This window comes from Oncorhynchus kisutch, linkage group LG10 (genome assembly GCF_002021735.2).
Source record: "Oncorhynchus kisutch isolate 150728-3 linkage group LG10, Okis_V2, whole genome shotgun sequence".
In the NCBI taxonomy this organism is placed as follows: Eukaryota; Metazoa; Chordata; class Actinopteri; order Salmoniformes; family Salmonidae; genus Oncorhynchus; species Oncorhynchus kisutch.
The window spans coordinates 68,231,990-68,245,443 of NC_034183.2; the positions used below are offsets into that span (position 1 = coordinate 68,231,990).

Consider the following 13,454-nt stretch of genomic DNA (forward strand, 5'->3'; position numbering starts at 1 on the left):
ACACACACACACGCCGGTCCTGCTCTCCTTTTCTCAGGTGTCTGTTTCTCTCACACCCCACCCATCTCTCTTCCCCTCTGTGACCCTCACAGCTGTGTTGCACCACGCTTGGTGAACTCCAGTCTGTCACCTGGGTGTTTCAGGGTCCCAGTTTAGCATCTCTGATGATTCAGATAGACAGTTAAAGTAGTTAAGTAGCTCAGGGACTGCAGGGACTGTTCCTATACACTTTCATGATCTAATTCTCACTACCTTGTTTCAGCTGAGGATAAACTGCCTTTTTGCATAAGCCAGCTGGTGGGCGGTAACCATACAATGTTTAAACCACATGAACACAATTTTAATTTGATTTGACTAAATGGTGAGAATGATCAAATAATGAGAATTTAATCACAATTTAATTTATATTATAGACCTTGTTCACAGCAGTAGTACTTCAATTATTTAATATTGTCAGTCATTCACTGCCACTCATCACACATTATCATTGTTTGTGTTGGTAATATATATAACAAACTTTTCAAGAATTGCATAAAACAATGAGTATTAATTACAATAACAAATTGCTCTTTGTGGTTTCTTATAGCTGTTCCGGGCACCTCCCCCTAAATACTTTAGTGTATCTTGCTAACTGAACTTGTTTATAGGGGAGAGAGTTTAAGAATGTGTTTTTATCAGACGTATCTATCCAAATGAGCATTGGGCACAGTAATTCAAAGTTACCCAACCATGACTTCTAACCCAGGATGCACCTGCACTCTGATAAAGACATTTCCCTGAAATAGCATCTTGATTAACCCTAAAAAGGGCCGATGTATCATTGTGAAAGTGCAGTAACACATTTAAAAACAACACACAACAGTGATGCATTGAAGATGTGGGAGAAAATGTCAAATTATGATTTGAAAAAGTCATTGAGTGACGTTAAGCCATGTATTGGTTTAGTGACAGTTGCTGATCATTGGACACTGAAACAACGGGAACACATTTCAAGGTACAGTACTTCAGGATGTGAATGGTTCAATTTTTAAAATGAACTTGTTTTGTGTGTTTAAAAAAACCAAACATTTTGTAAGGTATTTTCTGACTTTATTGAACAGATAGAGAGAGAGGATGACAGTTATGAAAGATAGAGGTTGTGCCAAAGGGCAGTAGGCCAGATTCAAAACTATGCCTAGAACGTATAAGACAACATACCACAATTTCTTATTGTTGTGAGAAATATCAAAATGTAATATGATTTAATATCAATTATTTAATTACTCTTCTTAATACATGAAGAAAGGTTTGAATGAGAGACGTGAAAACACAGCTGTGGCTGGAGCAGCAACTTACTTTACTGTGTAAACATTACAGAACATGTTTGCTGATTGACAGTGATCGTTGATGTCTGGCTTTGTCTTAGAATTGATTGCCTTGAAAGCCTGTCACATGCAAAAAAAGGGTTATCACCCAACCATGATTGTCATGTAAGTTCTGTCTCTCAAGTCCTTCTGTGATGTTTCCTACCATGTGTGAATTGTCTTCCATCCTGAAAAGATGACAGGCAAACTACACCTCCTCCTGGTCTTGCTGGGCCTCTGTAGTATGTACTCAATAATCTAGCAATTCATTGGAACAAGGTATTTTACATATAGAGAATTATAACATCCATTGATTTAACATATTAGTGATCTATTGTCTTCCTTCTCTTTTCTCTATTAGGGATATATGGTCAGAGTCTGGAGGACATTCCCTCCAGTCCAGTCCTGAAAAAGCCTGCAGAACCTCTCAGCCTCTCCTGTAAGGGATCTGGCTTTACCTTTAGTAGCTACAACATGGCCTGGATACGTCAACCTGCGGGAAGAGCACTTGAATGGATAGGCATTATATGGAATGATGCTAGTGGAACTGTATATGCAAAAAGTGTTGAAGGATGGATATAAGTCACCAGAGAGAATTCTAACAGCGTGGTGTATCTGAAGCTGTCTGGTCTGAGAACAGAGGACTCTGCTGTGTATTACTGTGCAAGAGAGACACAGTGGTGTGAGTGGAGGATCTGTACAAAAACCCCTCAGAGAATCTAACTGGCAGCATAGTCAACAGAGGGCAGAAGAGCATCAGTACAGCACAGTCAACAGAGAGCAGTAGAGCATCAGTACAGTACAGTCAACAGAGGGCAGTAGAGCATCAGTAGAGCACAGTCAACAGAGGGCAGTAGAGCACAGTCAACAGAGGGCAGTAGAGCATCAGTACAGCACAGTCAACAGAGGGCAGTAGAGCATCAGTACAGCACAGTCAACAGAGGGCAGTAGAGCATCAGTACAGCACAGTCAACAGAGGGCAGTAGAGCATCAGTACAGCACAGTCAACAGAGGGCAGTAGAGCATCAGTACAGCACAGTCAACAGAGGGCAGTAGAGCATCAGTACAGCACAGTCAGCAGAGGGCAGAAGAGCATCAGTACAGCACAGTCAACAGAGGGCAGTAGAGCGTCAGTACAGCACAGTCAACAGAGGGCAGAAGAGCATCAGTACAGTACAGTCAACAGGGGGCAGTATAGCATCAGTACAGCACAGTCAGCAGAGGGCAGTAGAGCATCAGTACAGCACAGTCAACAGAGGGCAGTAGAGCATCAGTACAGCAGAGGGCAGAAGAGCATCAGTACAGCACAGTCAACAGAGGGCAGAAGAGCATCAGTACAGCACAGTCAACAGAGGGCAGTAGAGCATCAGTACAGCACAGTCAAAAGAGGGCAGTAGAGCATCAATTTCCTGAAAACTAAAGCAACCAGTAAACCATCAACTGAACTACTATTAACATGAGCATTGTCCTATAGGCAAGAGTAGAAAGTTAGAAGTTAGAAAAATGTATGAAAGTTTCACTCCACAATATATACTGATGCATTGTTTGACATTACAAAATGCAGATTTAAGAACCACAATGTGGACCACTCAGAGTTTTTGGACGTTGTAGGTAATCATATACAAACATAGTACAGTATGTAATTTGGTATCAGCTATAATACATTATAAAACGGGTTGTTTGGATCCTGAATGCTCATTGGACAAGAAGCGTTCCAAGCCGTGCTGTGTTGGCCGTCACAGACATACCAATGCCCATCTGAAAATGTTCCATCTGAAAATGATCACTGCACCTCCATAAGAATATCATGTTCATGTTGCTGTCCGAATCATCTCTTGTATTTATCTCAACTCGCACAATATTTCCCCTTGCTTCTAGCCCAACATTTAGTTTGGTATAGCGGGGGTTAATATAAGCCTAGCTGTCTGCCTAGCAGACCTCTGAAGATTTCTTTCACTTTTGAAATGTAAATTCCCCTGTAGAGAGAATGCATCAACCAATGGTTGTGTGCCACGTCATCGACTGTGTCATCGACAGTCGATGAGTCGATGAGATCCTATGAGATCCTATTAAATCACTAGTTCCTAATTCTATATAGATTTCTATAACATACAATGTGGTTAGCTGATAGGTAAAATACCTATTCAGGTTCTGTAATATTCGACAGGCGTCAGCAACGCCTGGGCTATCACTTCGTGCTAAACAACGTCAGTAACCTGTGACTGTATTCAGCACATAACACGGCCTCTTGTACCTTACTGCTTAATTACATCATCAAAACACATGTATGCAGAAACAAAACCAAGTACAGGCTATGTGAGGTGTTGAATCTCATTAAACTGTGTTCATTCATGACAGAAAGTAGACATGTAAAAGGACCTATTTTTGTTTATTATTGATTTTTCTTAACTGCCTCATTGGAAACATGTCCTTTGAAAACTACTATACTGTTTTTGTCACCCATGACCTTAATGGAAACACTTTTCAATACATTATTTCCTTGGGAAATGGATGTCTCTACAGTATATACCATTTAAATGAACTCTGTTCCTGGTGAGGTCATGTGATAAAGGACAACTCCTGGCCCTACCTATGAGCCCTAAATTGACCACTGACCTCATTCATCAGCCCCTCCCCCATGACATCATGATGTAAATTCAGATCCCTCAGAGTTCATATATACTTATGTTCTGCTGCTGACTTGTTGTCTTGTGTGGAGCAGCTGAGTTCATATCTCCACCCTCAGTATGACAGGAAAACTCTCCCTACTACTGCTCTTTCTCTGTCTGCCCTGTCAGTTCTACTGTACTTAATCAGCTGCTATTAGTGAAATTCGTGAACATGGACAATGGATTTTTAAAACACTCTTATCTTGCCTTCAATTTTCTGTTTTCCTTTTTTTCTCTAGCACTTCATTTTCTTTCTCTCTCTCCATCTGGTTTCAATGGCCGGAGTCGGGAGTCCATTCCCTCCAGTTAAGTCCAGAAAAAGCCTGGAGAAACTCAGTCTCTCCTGTAAGGGATCTGGGTAAACCTTTAGTAGCTACAACCCAGGTTGGATAAGACAAACTGCAAGGAAAGCATTGGAATGGATAGGTTACTCTGGATTAGGCCTAGGTAACCATGAACTTTTAGCATTGTTACCTAGGCCTGGAAACGCCTAACGATAATTCCAACAGCATTATGACTCTGAAGCTTTCTGTTCTGAGAACAGGACTGCTGTGTATTACTGTGTAAGAGAGACAGTGGTGTGAGTGTGTGGAGTATCTGTACAAAATGTCTCAGACAATCTAACTGGCAGCAGAGTCAACAGAGGGCAGTAGAGCATCAGTACAACAGAGTCAACAGGGCAGTAGAGCATCAGAACAACAGAGTAACATCTACTGAAGCATAATATTCCCCTAAGAGCCAAAACAACAGAACTACTTCAACACAAGGTACATATTTCCCTGAGGAGAGAGATAGAAAATAAAGAGGAATCACATACAGGCCTACATACTCTATTTGTGTTTATTCCTGTTAAACAAGGTGACTGTCCTTGATAGATTGATCCCTAATCTGACATTTATAGTAAATTAACCACAATGGGGAATTATTTCTATAAATACTCAGAAAACCATCCTCCAAGATTCCCTGCAGTTTTACCAAACACCTTGACCAGATCAGGAAAAACTCTAGGCCCTGATTATGACATGGGGACAGAGTTTATCCGTGTCATTTGACATGTCATGTTATCAATGAAAACTCCTGGCCCCACCAATGAGTCATAGCTTGACCCCTGACCTCAGAGTTATCAGTCCCTCCCCCATGACATCATGATGTAAATCCAGATCCCTCAGAATTCATACAGTGCCTTGCGAAAGTATTCGGCCCCCTTGAACTTTGCGACCTTTTGCCACATTTCAGGCTTCAAACATAAAGATATAAAACTGTATTTTTTTGTGAAGAATCAACAACAAGTGGGACACAATCATGAAGTGGAACGACATTTATTGGATATTTCAAACTTTTTGAACAAATCAAAAACTGAAAAATTGGGCGTGCAAAATTATTCAGCCCCCTTAAGTTAATACTTTGTAGCGCCACCTTTTGCTTCGATTACAGCTGTAAGTCGCTTGGGGTATGTCTCTATCAGTTTTGCACATCGAGAGACTGACATTTTTTCCCATTCCTCCTTGCAAAACAGCTCGAGCTCAGTGAGGTTGGATGGAGAGCATTTGTGAACAGCAGTTTTCAGTTCTTTCCACAGATTCTCGATTGGATTCAGGTCTGGACTTTGACTTGGCCATTCTAACACCTGGATATGTTTATTTTTGAACCATTCCATTGTAGATTTTGCTTTATGTTTTGGATCATTGTCTTGTTGGAAGACAAATCTCCGTCCCAGTCTCAGGTCTTTTGCAGACTCCATCAGGTTTTCTTCCAGAATGGTCCTGTATTTGGCTCCATCCATCTTCCCATCAATTTTAACCATCTTCCCTGTCCTTGCTGAAGAAAAGCAGGCCCAAACCATGATGCTGCCACCACCATGTTTGACAGTGGGGATGGTGTGGTCAGGGTGATGAGCTGTGTTGCTTTTACACCAAACATAACGTTTTGCATTGTTGCCAAAAAGTTCAATTTTGGTTTCATCTGACCAGAGCACCTTCTTCCACATGTTTGGTGTGTCTCCCAGGTGGCTTGTGGTAAACTTTAAACGACACTTTTTATGGATATCTTTAAGAAATGTCTTTCTTCTTGCCACTCTTCCATAAAGGCCAGATTTGTGCAATATACGACTGATTGTTGTCCTATGGACAGAGTCTCCCACCTCAGCTGTAGATCTCTGCAGTTCATCCAGAGTGATCATGGGCCTCTTGGCTGCATCTCTGATCAGTCTTCTCCTTGTATGAGCTGAAAGTTTAGAGGGACGGCCAGGTCTTGGTAGATTTGCAGTGGTCTGATACTCCTTCCATTTCAATATTATCGCTTGCACAGTGCTCCTTGGGATGTTTAAAGCTTGGGAAATCTTTTTGTATCCAAATCCGGCTTCAAACTTCTTCACAACAGTATCTCGGACCTGCCTGGTGTGTTCCTTGTTCTTCATGAGGCTCTCTGCGCTTTTAATGGACCTCTGAGACTATCACAGTGCAGGTGCATTTATACGGAGACTTGATTACACACAGGTGGATTGTATTTATCATCATTAGTCATATACTTATGTTCTGCTGCTGTCTTGTTGTCTTGTATGAAGCAGCTGAGTTCTTATCTCCACCCTCAGTATGACGGGAAAACTCCCTTCTGCTGCTCTCTCTCTGTCTGACCTGTGAGTTCTGCTTGGTTTTACTCCTTATCATCTGTTCTTCATCTGAGCAATGACTGAAGACAATTTTATTTCTCCATTGTTTTCACTCAATATTCCACCCTCTCTCCTTTCTCCTCTCCCCCTGTTTCCTCTCTATCCTTCTCTCCTTCAGGTTTAGATGGTCAAACTATGGAATCCATTCCCTCCAGTCCACTCCAGAAAAAGCCAGGAGAAACTCTCAACATCTCTTGCAGAGGAACTGGGTATACCTTTACAAGCTATGGTATGAACTGGATTCGCCAACCTACAGGGAAACCATTGGAATGGATGGGCTGGATCAACACCAATACTGGAGCAGTGGGCTATGCCAAATCCCTGGAGGGACTGATTGAACTGACCAAAGACAGCTCAGTGAGCATGACACATCAGAAACTGTCTGGTCTGAAGGCAGAGGACTCTGCTGTGTATTACTGTGCACGCTGGACACAGTGATGTGAATGTGTGGTGGATCTGTACAAAAAACCCTCCGACATGGATAGATACAGGATGTGAAACATGTACACACTGTTGTTCTCCCCTGACACACTTCACTAACCCTCCTCTGTAAACAGCTGGGGTAAACAACCATATGCTTTAATATGAGATGTCCTTACCTTAGAAACTCTGTCTATGCTTCATGAAGAGGGCCTTGAGTTTTTCTTGATATTCTTTTGAGGAGGGTTAGAAAAATAAGACAATAAACATGCACAGGTCATCATGTGTAGGAGTCATCTTTCACAATGCTAACACACCTGATCTAACACATCTAAATTAAATACGCTGATGATAAGGACACCTTATTGCCTTTTCCTATACACAGACTGCGACCGCAAGGTGGCGCCCAACCAATTCAAAATTTTTTTGGTAGGGCATCAGCAGTTTTCCACTTGTTATGTCAGAAACTCAATAAGCCCATGTCAGCTACCATTATTTTGTTTGCTAGGTAAGGTAATATAACCAGCTATCAGAACCAAATGACTGACTGTGCACAGGGCAAGAGCACAGGGTCCCTGATCCCCAAGGTGACCCCATTGATTTGGTTAGTCACTATCATACAGATATCATATAAACATGTCATAAGTCAAGGCAAGGGGGGGTGACCACCATATTTGGCTTAGGGTCCCAAGAAGGCTAGAGGCGACACTGCATAAGGGCCTCGACTGTCAATATCAGATGTGTTTGTGTAAAAGCCTGCACACCCTACATATTACATTACATATAGAACATGTTCACAACGCTTAAACAACAACCTCTGAATTGTAATAATGCATTTTATTTAATAACAAAGCAACATTTGACAACATACACAAAGTGGGTCGTTCTTGCATTTTTTTTAAGGCCAAAGGGACGGCAGGGTAGCCTAGTGGTTAGAGTGTAGAGGCGGCAGGGTAGCCTAGTGGTTAGAGTGTAGAGACGGCAGGGTAGTTCTTAACTGACTTGCCTAGTTAAATGAATAAAAATAAAGGTAAAAAATCGAGGAGATGCGGCGAGGAGAAGGAACATGGACAGAAATGTGCTTGTATGAAATGAGACTCTCTCCGCAGGCACAAAATCTGTTTCAAATCTCTGTGGTGAATGATACATTGTGCTAACTAACTATCTGACCGAGAACATCTGACCATGCAATCTAAAGTAGTGCTGCTGTGGGTAGGTGGTGGTTTGATCTGCTTTCTTTTGACAAACTAGATAGGTACTTTATTAATACTCTCTCAGTCTGGTCCCTGTGGGAAAAAAAGCCTAAATCCTCCATGATCACTGTAGCGTAGGTAATATCTGATGTTGATCACTTACAGTAGTTTCCTACCTCAAGCATGGTAGAGGTAGTCGTGTATGTGTGCATGGAAAGCTGTACAGCATATTTCCTAGATCCTAGATCCTCAATTTTGACTTTTGTCTAATATGCAAATAATCCCCTCTGCTATAAACTGTATATCAAAGACCAGCTCTGAGGGGCAGCCACACACACAGACACAACCTTCATCACTGCAACCACCCTGTCTGTCAGTACCCAGACAGACACTGTCTGCCATTCAACAGAGAAACATGTTTCTCACATCTCTCCTCCTCCTGTCCTTCCTACCAGGTAAGTGGGGGGATTTTAATATCTTCAAATACAAGGTACAAAACAAGATTGGACATTAAATCCAGTAAATAAGGTTGTTTTTGCCCATGAGTTTGTAGAGTTTAAATAAAAATATGTAAAAAGACATAGAAATATGGAAAAAGTCATTTATTCTCTTTCGTCAGGTTAAGTTTCCCCTCTCTCTCTCTCTGTCTCTGTCTCTGTCTCTCTCTTCACTCTGCTCTCATTCAGATATACACAGCATTAGTTTGACCTCCTCCCCTGCTCAACTCAAACCTCCTGGAGATTCAGTGAAACTATCTTGCCAAGTCTCTGGCTATGCCCTGACAGACTATGGTACAGGTTGGATACGACATCAGCCAGGGAAAACACTGGAGTGGATTGGGATCATCTGGGGTGGTGGATCCATCATCTCTGCAGACTCTTTTAAGAGCAGATTCACCATCTCCAGAGACAGTAGTAATGTACTGTACTTAGACATCACCAGTCTGCAGGCTGAGGACACAGCTGTGTATTATTGTGCTCGGTGGTCACAGTGATACAAACCAGCACCAGACCTGTACAAAAACTCACCTACTCCATAAACGGTTGGAGTTATATGTACCCACCAGGAGTGGGTGATCTTAGCCTTTACATGAAATACATCCTACTATGATCTGATGACTGTATGAATTAGACGTAGTATCAGTCACTAGTCATAACATATGACTACTATAGGATATGAACAGATATAGGTATAACACAATTCCCTCACTATTAAACATGTGTTAATATCAGTGGTGGAAAAAGTACCCAATTGACATACTTGTGTACAAGTATAGATATAGAAAAGGACTTGAGTAAAAGTCAAAAAGTATTTGGTTTTAAATATACTTAAGTATTAAACGTAAATGAAAATACTCAAATATACTTACGTATCAAAAGTAAGTATAAATAATTTCAAATTCCTTATTAAGCAAACCAGATGGCACAATTGTCTTGTTTTTTTATTTACGGATAGCCAGCGGCACACTCCAACACTAAGACATCCTTTACAAATGAAGCATGTGTGTTTAGTGAGTCCGCCAGATCAGAGGCAGTAGGGATGACCAGGGATGTTCTCTTGATAAGTGCACGAATTGGACCATTTTCCTGCCCTGCTAAGCATTAAAAACGTAATGAAAACTTCTGGATGTCAGGGAAATGTATGGAGTAAAAATTGCATTATTTTCTGTAGTGAAAGTACTCAAAAATATGAATAGTAAAGTACAGATACCCCCAAAAATGACTTAATTAGTACTTTAAAGTATTTTTACTTAAGTACTTTGTACCATTGATTAAAATGTTATTCAACAAGTTTATATTGTGGGATTGATTCAGTGGATGTTTCAGAAGTATGTCCCTTTATCATGCTATGACAACATGATGGCAGCTTGTACCAGTATTACTTTACTCTCATGAGTAATAATTTGTACAGTAATTCTGAAACTGTCCTTACAACTCCTCCTCGGGTTTGTGTTGTCATGGAAATGTATTCTCCATCAATTTACCTGGGAAAATAAATACATAGACACACAAACAGAAGGATTTCTTCTTCATAACAGAGCATCTCAAGATGACCTCATACTAGGTGATCTGTGGGTATCTATCAAAGCCTCTTATGATTGGTCCTCCCAGTAAGAAGGAGCTCATGCAAAACATTCTAGTCCTCCATCTTTATTAATGTCTCTGTTGAAAGAACATTCTGCTGTAGACTCTCAACTACCATTAGAGAACTAAACAGATCACCATGTTTCCTACCACAGGAATATTCTTACTGACAGTATATCTAACAGGTGTTTATAGCAATATGTTTACAAACACCGCAATACATTTGTTTTTACAATAATAACTTTATACATATAGTATAGGATTACCAATAATAAGAAAACAATGTTTAACCATTCTAGAGTGTAGTGTTAGAAACTGACACATTATAAATATTTTACCACCATTTTCACTGATATTCCCAGTGCTTTAATACTGATTATCTTCATTATGCAAATATAATCTCACCCCTCGCTTCCTCTCACTCTCTGTTATATAATGCTCTGTCTGTCTGTCCTACATTCTTAGAAAAAAAGTTCCAAAAGAATTCTTCAGCTGTCCCTATATTAGAACCCTTTTGGGTTCCATTTAGAACCCTCTGTGAAAATAGTCCTACATGGAACCAAAAAAGGGTTCTTCCATGGAGACAGCCAACGAACCCTTTTAGGTTCTAGATAGCCCCTTTTTTTCTAAGCGTAGAGAAGAGCAGCTCCCACCAGTTCAGCTTCAACACAAACCATGTTCCCTACATCTCTGCTGCTGGCAGCTGCCTCCTGTGAGTTCCTGACTATAGTCTGATCAGTCTAACCTGTGTTGATGTGATACTGATGTGACTCCTTGATTGATCTGACCTGTCATTCCTCTCCCTCCTCAGGTGTCCAGTCAGGTCGTACTCACACAGGCTGAACAGTCAGTCCTGGGGACACCAAAACTCACATGTGCCTGTAGTGGATTTACTCTAAGCAGCACTAATATGCACTGGATCCACCAGGCACCTGGAAAAGGACTTGAATGGATCATTTACTATTATTCTGACAGTGACAAGAGCAATGTCCCTGTAGTAATGGGCTGATTCACAGGATCGAAGGACAGCAGTAATTTCTATCTCCACATGAGCCAGTTGAAGCCAGAGGACTCTGCAGTGTATTACTGTGCTAGAGACTCACTATGGTTAAACTAATGAGAATAGTGGGGACCGTCTGTATATAGTATATATGTTATTGCTTCAATCTCCATGAAATTAAAGAAATAAACATACTGTATATGCTCTCAACAATTTGATGGGTAACCATAATAACCAACGTTTCAGCAATTCAGTGCCTTCTTCAGGGTGGTTAATTAAATCTCCACCTGTTGTGCTTGCTGATATGTTTTGTAACACAGAGAAGTATGTAAATAAATTCCTCTCATTTGCATAGAAATAATCTTGTAATCATTTCCGGTTTATGAAGCATTCTATGAATTTACTTGAACTTTGTTTATACTTTGTTTTAATTTTCCTATTCCAATAATACTGTTGTATAGGGAAGATATTGGCAAAATGTTTTTGTTCATTGCATCAAATAACATTATCTGCCAATATACTGAAGTGTATTTTACAACGACAATACATTGGAGTATTAAAGCTGATAGAAGTTTTCACAATTTTCATTGATATTCTAAGATCTTTCAGATTTCCCTCCTCACCATATGCAAAGAGAACCATGCCTCTCTCTTCATCCCTCTATCTACCTCCCCTTATAGTTAGGATTTATATAAACAGTCCCTCTGAGTCCTGGAGAGTGGAGAGGATCAGCTCCTACCAGTTCAGCTTCAACACAAACCATGTTCTCTTCATCTCTGCTACTGCTGCTGGCAGCTGTATCCTGTGAGTGTCTATGGGGGGACAGACACAATAATGAAAACTGCATCAGACATAAATGTAGTTGAAATATCATGTTATCTGGAGTTTTAATATTGTTCAATTTTTTCTTCCAACAGGTGTAAAGAGCTATGAACTCACTCAGCCAGCCTCTTTGACTGTCCAGCCAGGTCAACCACTGACCATCTCCTGTAAGGTCTCATATTCAGTTAGTAGCTTGCATACAACCTGCAGGGAAAACACTAGAGTGTATTAGATTCATTAATAGTGGTGGAAGCACAGCTTATAAAGACTCACTCAAAAACAAGTTCAGCATCACCAGAGACACTTCTAGCAACATATTGTTTTTAACAGGACATAGTCTGCAGACTGAAGACACAGCTGTGTATTATTGTGCTCGCCTCCACAGTGATACAAACCATCACTAGACCTGTACTAAAACTCACTGCTCCCTTGTTCAGTTGAATTTAGAAGTATCTACCAGGAGGGAGCGATCTGAGTCTGAATCTAAATCTAGATACAAACATCCCATGATCTAATGACTACAACATACCAGTGGATCAGTGGAATGGCATCAAACACATGCAAACCATGTGTTTGATGTATTTGATACCATTCCACTTATTCCACTCCAGCCGTTACCATGAGCCTGTCCTCCCCAATTAAGGTGCCACCAACCTCCTGTGTAACATACACTACCGGTTAAAAGTTTTTAGAACACCTACTCATTCAAGGATTTTTCTTTATTTTTACTATTTTCTACATTATATTGAAGACACCAAAGCTATGAAATGACACATGGAATCATGTAGTAACCAGAAAAATGTTAAACAAATCAAAATATATTTTATATTTGAGATTCTTCAAAGTAGCCACCCTTTGCCTTGATGACAGCTTTGCACAGTCCTGGCATGTTAGTAACCAGACAGACACGGCCTGCAAACAAACAAAGGACCATTTCTTACATCCCTACTCCTCCTGGCCTTCCTGCCATGTAAGTGGGGGGGGATTTAAGTCTATTTAAATACAGGACACTATACACTGGAGAGATTGGGAAGAAACATTGTATATTTGTGAATCTAGTCAATGCAGTAGTTTTACCATTGTGTTAGTCAGTTGTTTTGCTATTGTGTTAGCCAGTTGTTTTGCCTTTATGGTAGTCAGTTGTTTTGCTATTGTGTTAGTCAGTTGTTTTGCCTTTATGGTAGTCAGTTGTTTTGCTATTGTGTTAGCCAGTTGTTTTGCCTTTATGGTAGTCAGTTGTTTTGCTATTGTGTTA

The 13,454-nt window shown here is 40.5% G+C and overlaps 2 long non-coding RNA genes across 2 annotated transcripts; both read left to right on the forward strand.

The window, feature by feature from the left end:
* Positions 1–1,055: 1,055 nt before the first annotated feature.
* Positions 1,056–7,380, forward strand: LOC109893597 (uncharacterized). Its single transcript, XR_004211353.1, has 2 exons — positions 1,056–1,585; positions 1,705–7,380. It is a non-coding gene; the product is annotated as an uncharacterized LOC109893597 (long non-coding RNA).
* Positions 7,381–8,598: 1,218 nt separating this feature from the next.
* LOC116375938 (uncharacterized) lies at positions 8,599–9,274 on the forward strand. The gene is made up of 2 exons (XR_004211356.1): positions 8,599–8,748; positions 8,980–9,274. It is a non-coding gene; the product is annotated as an uncharacterized LOC116375938 (long non-coding RNA).
* The last annotated feature ends 4,180 nt before the right edge of the window (positions 9,275–13,454 follow it).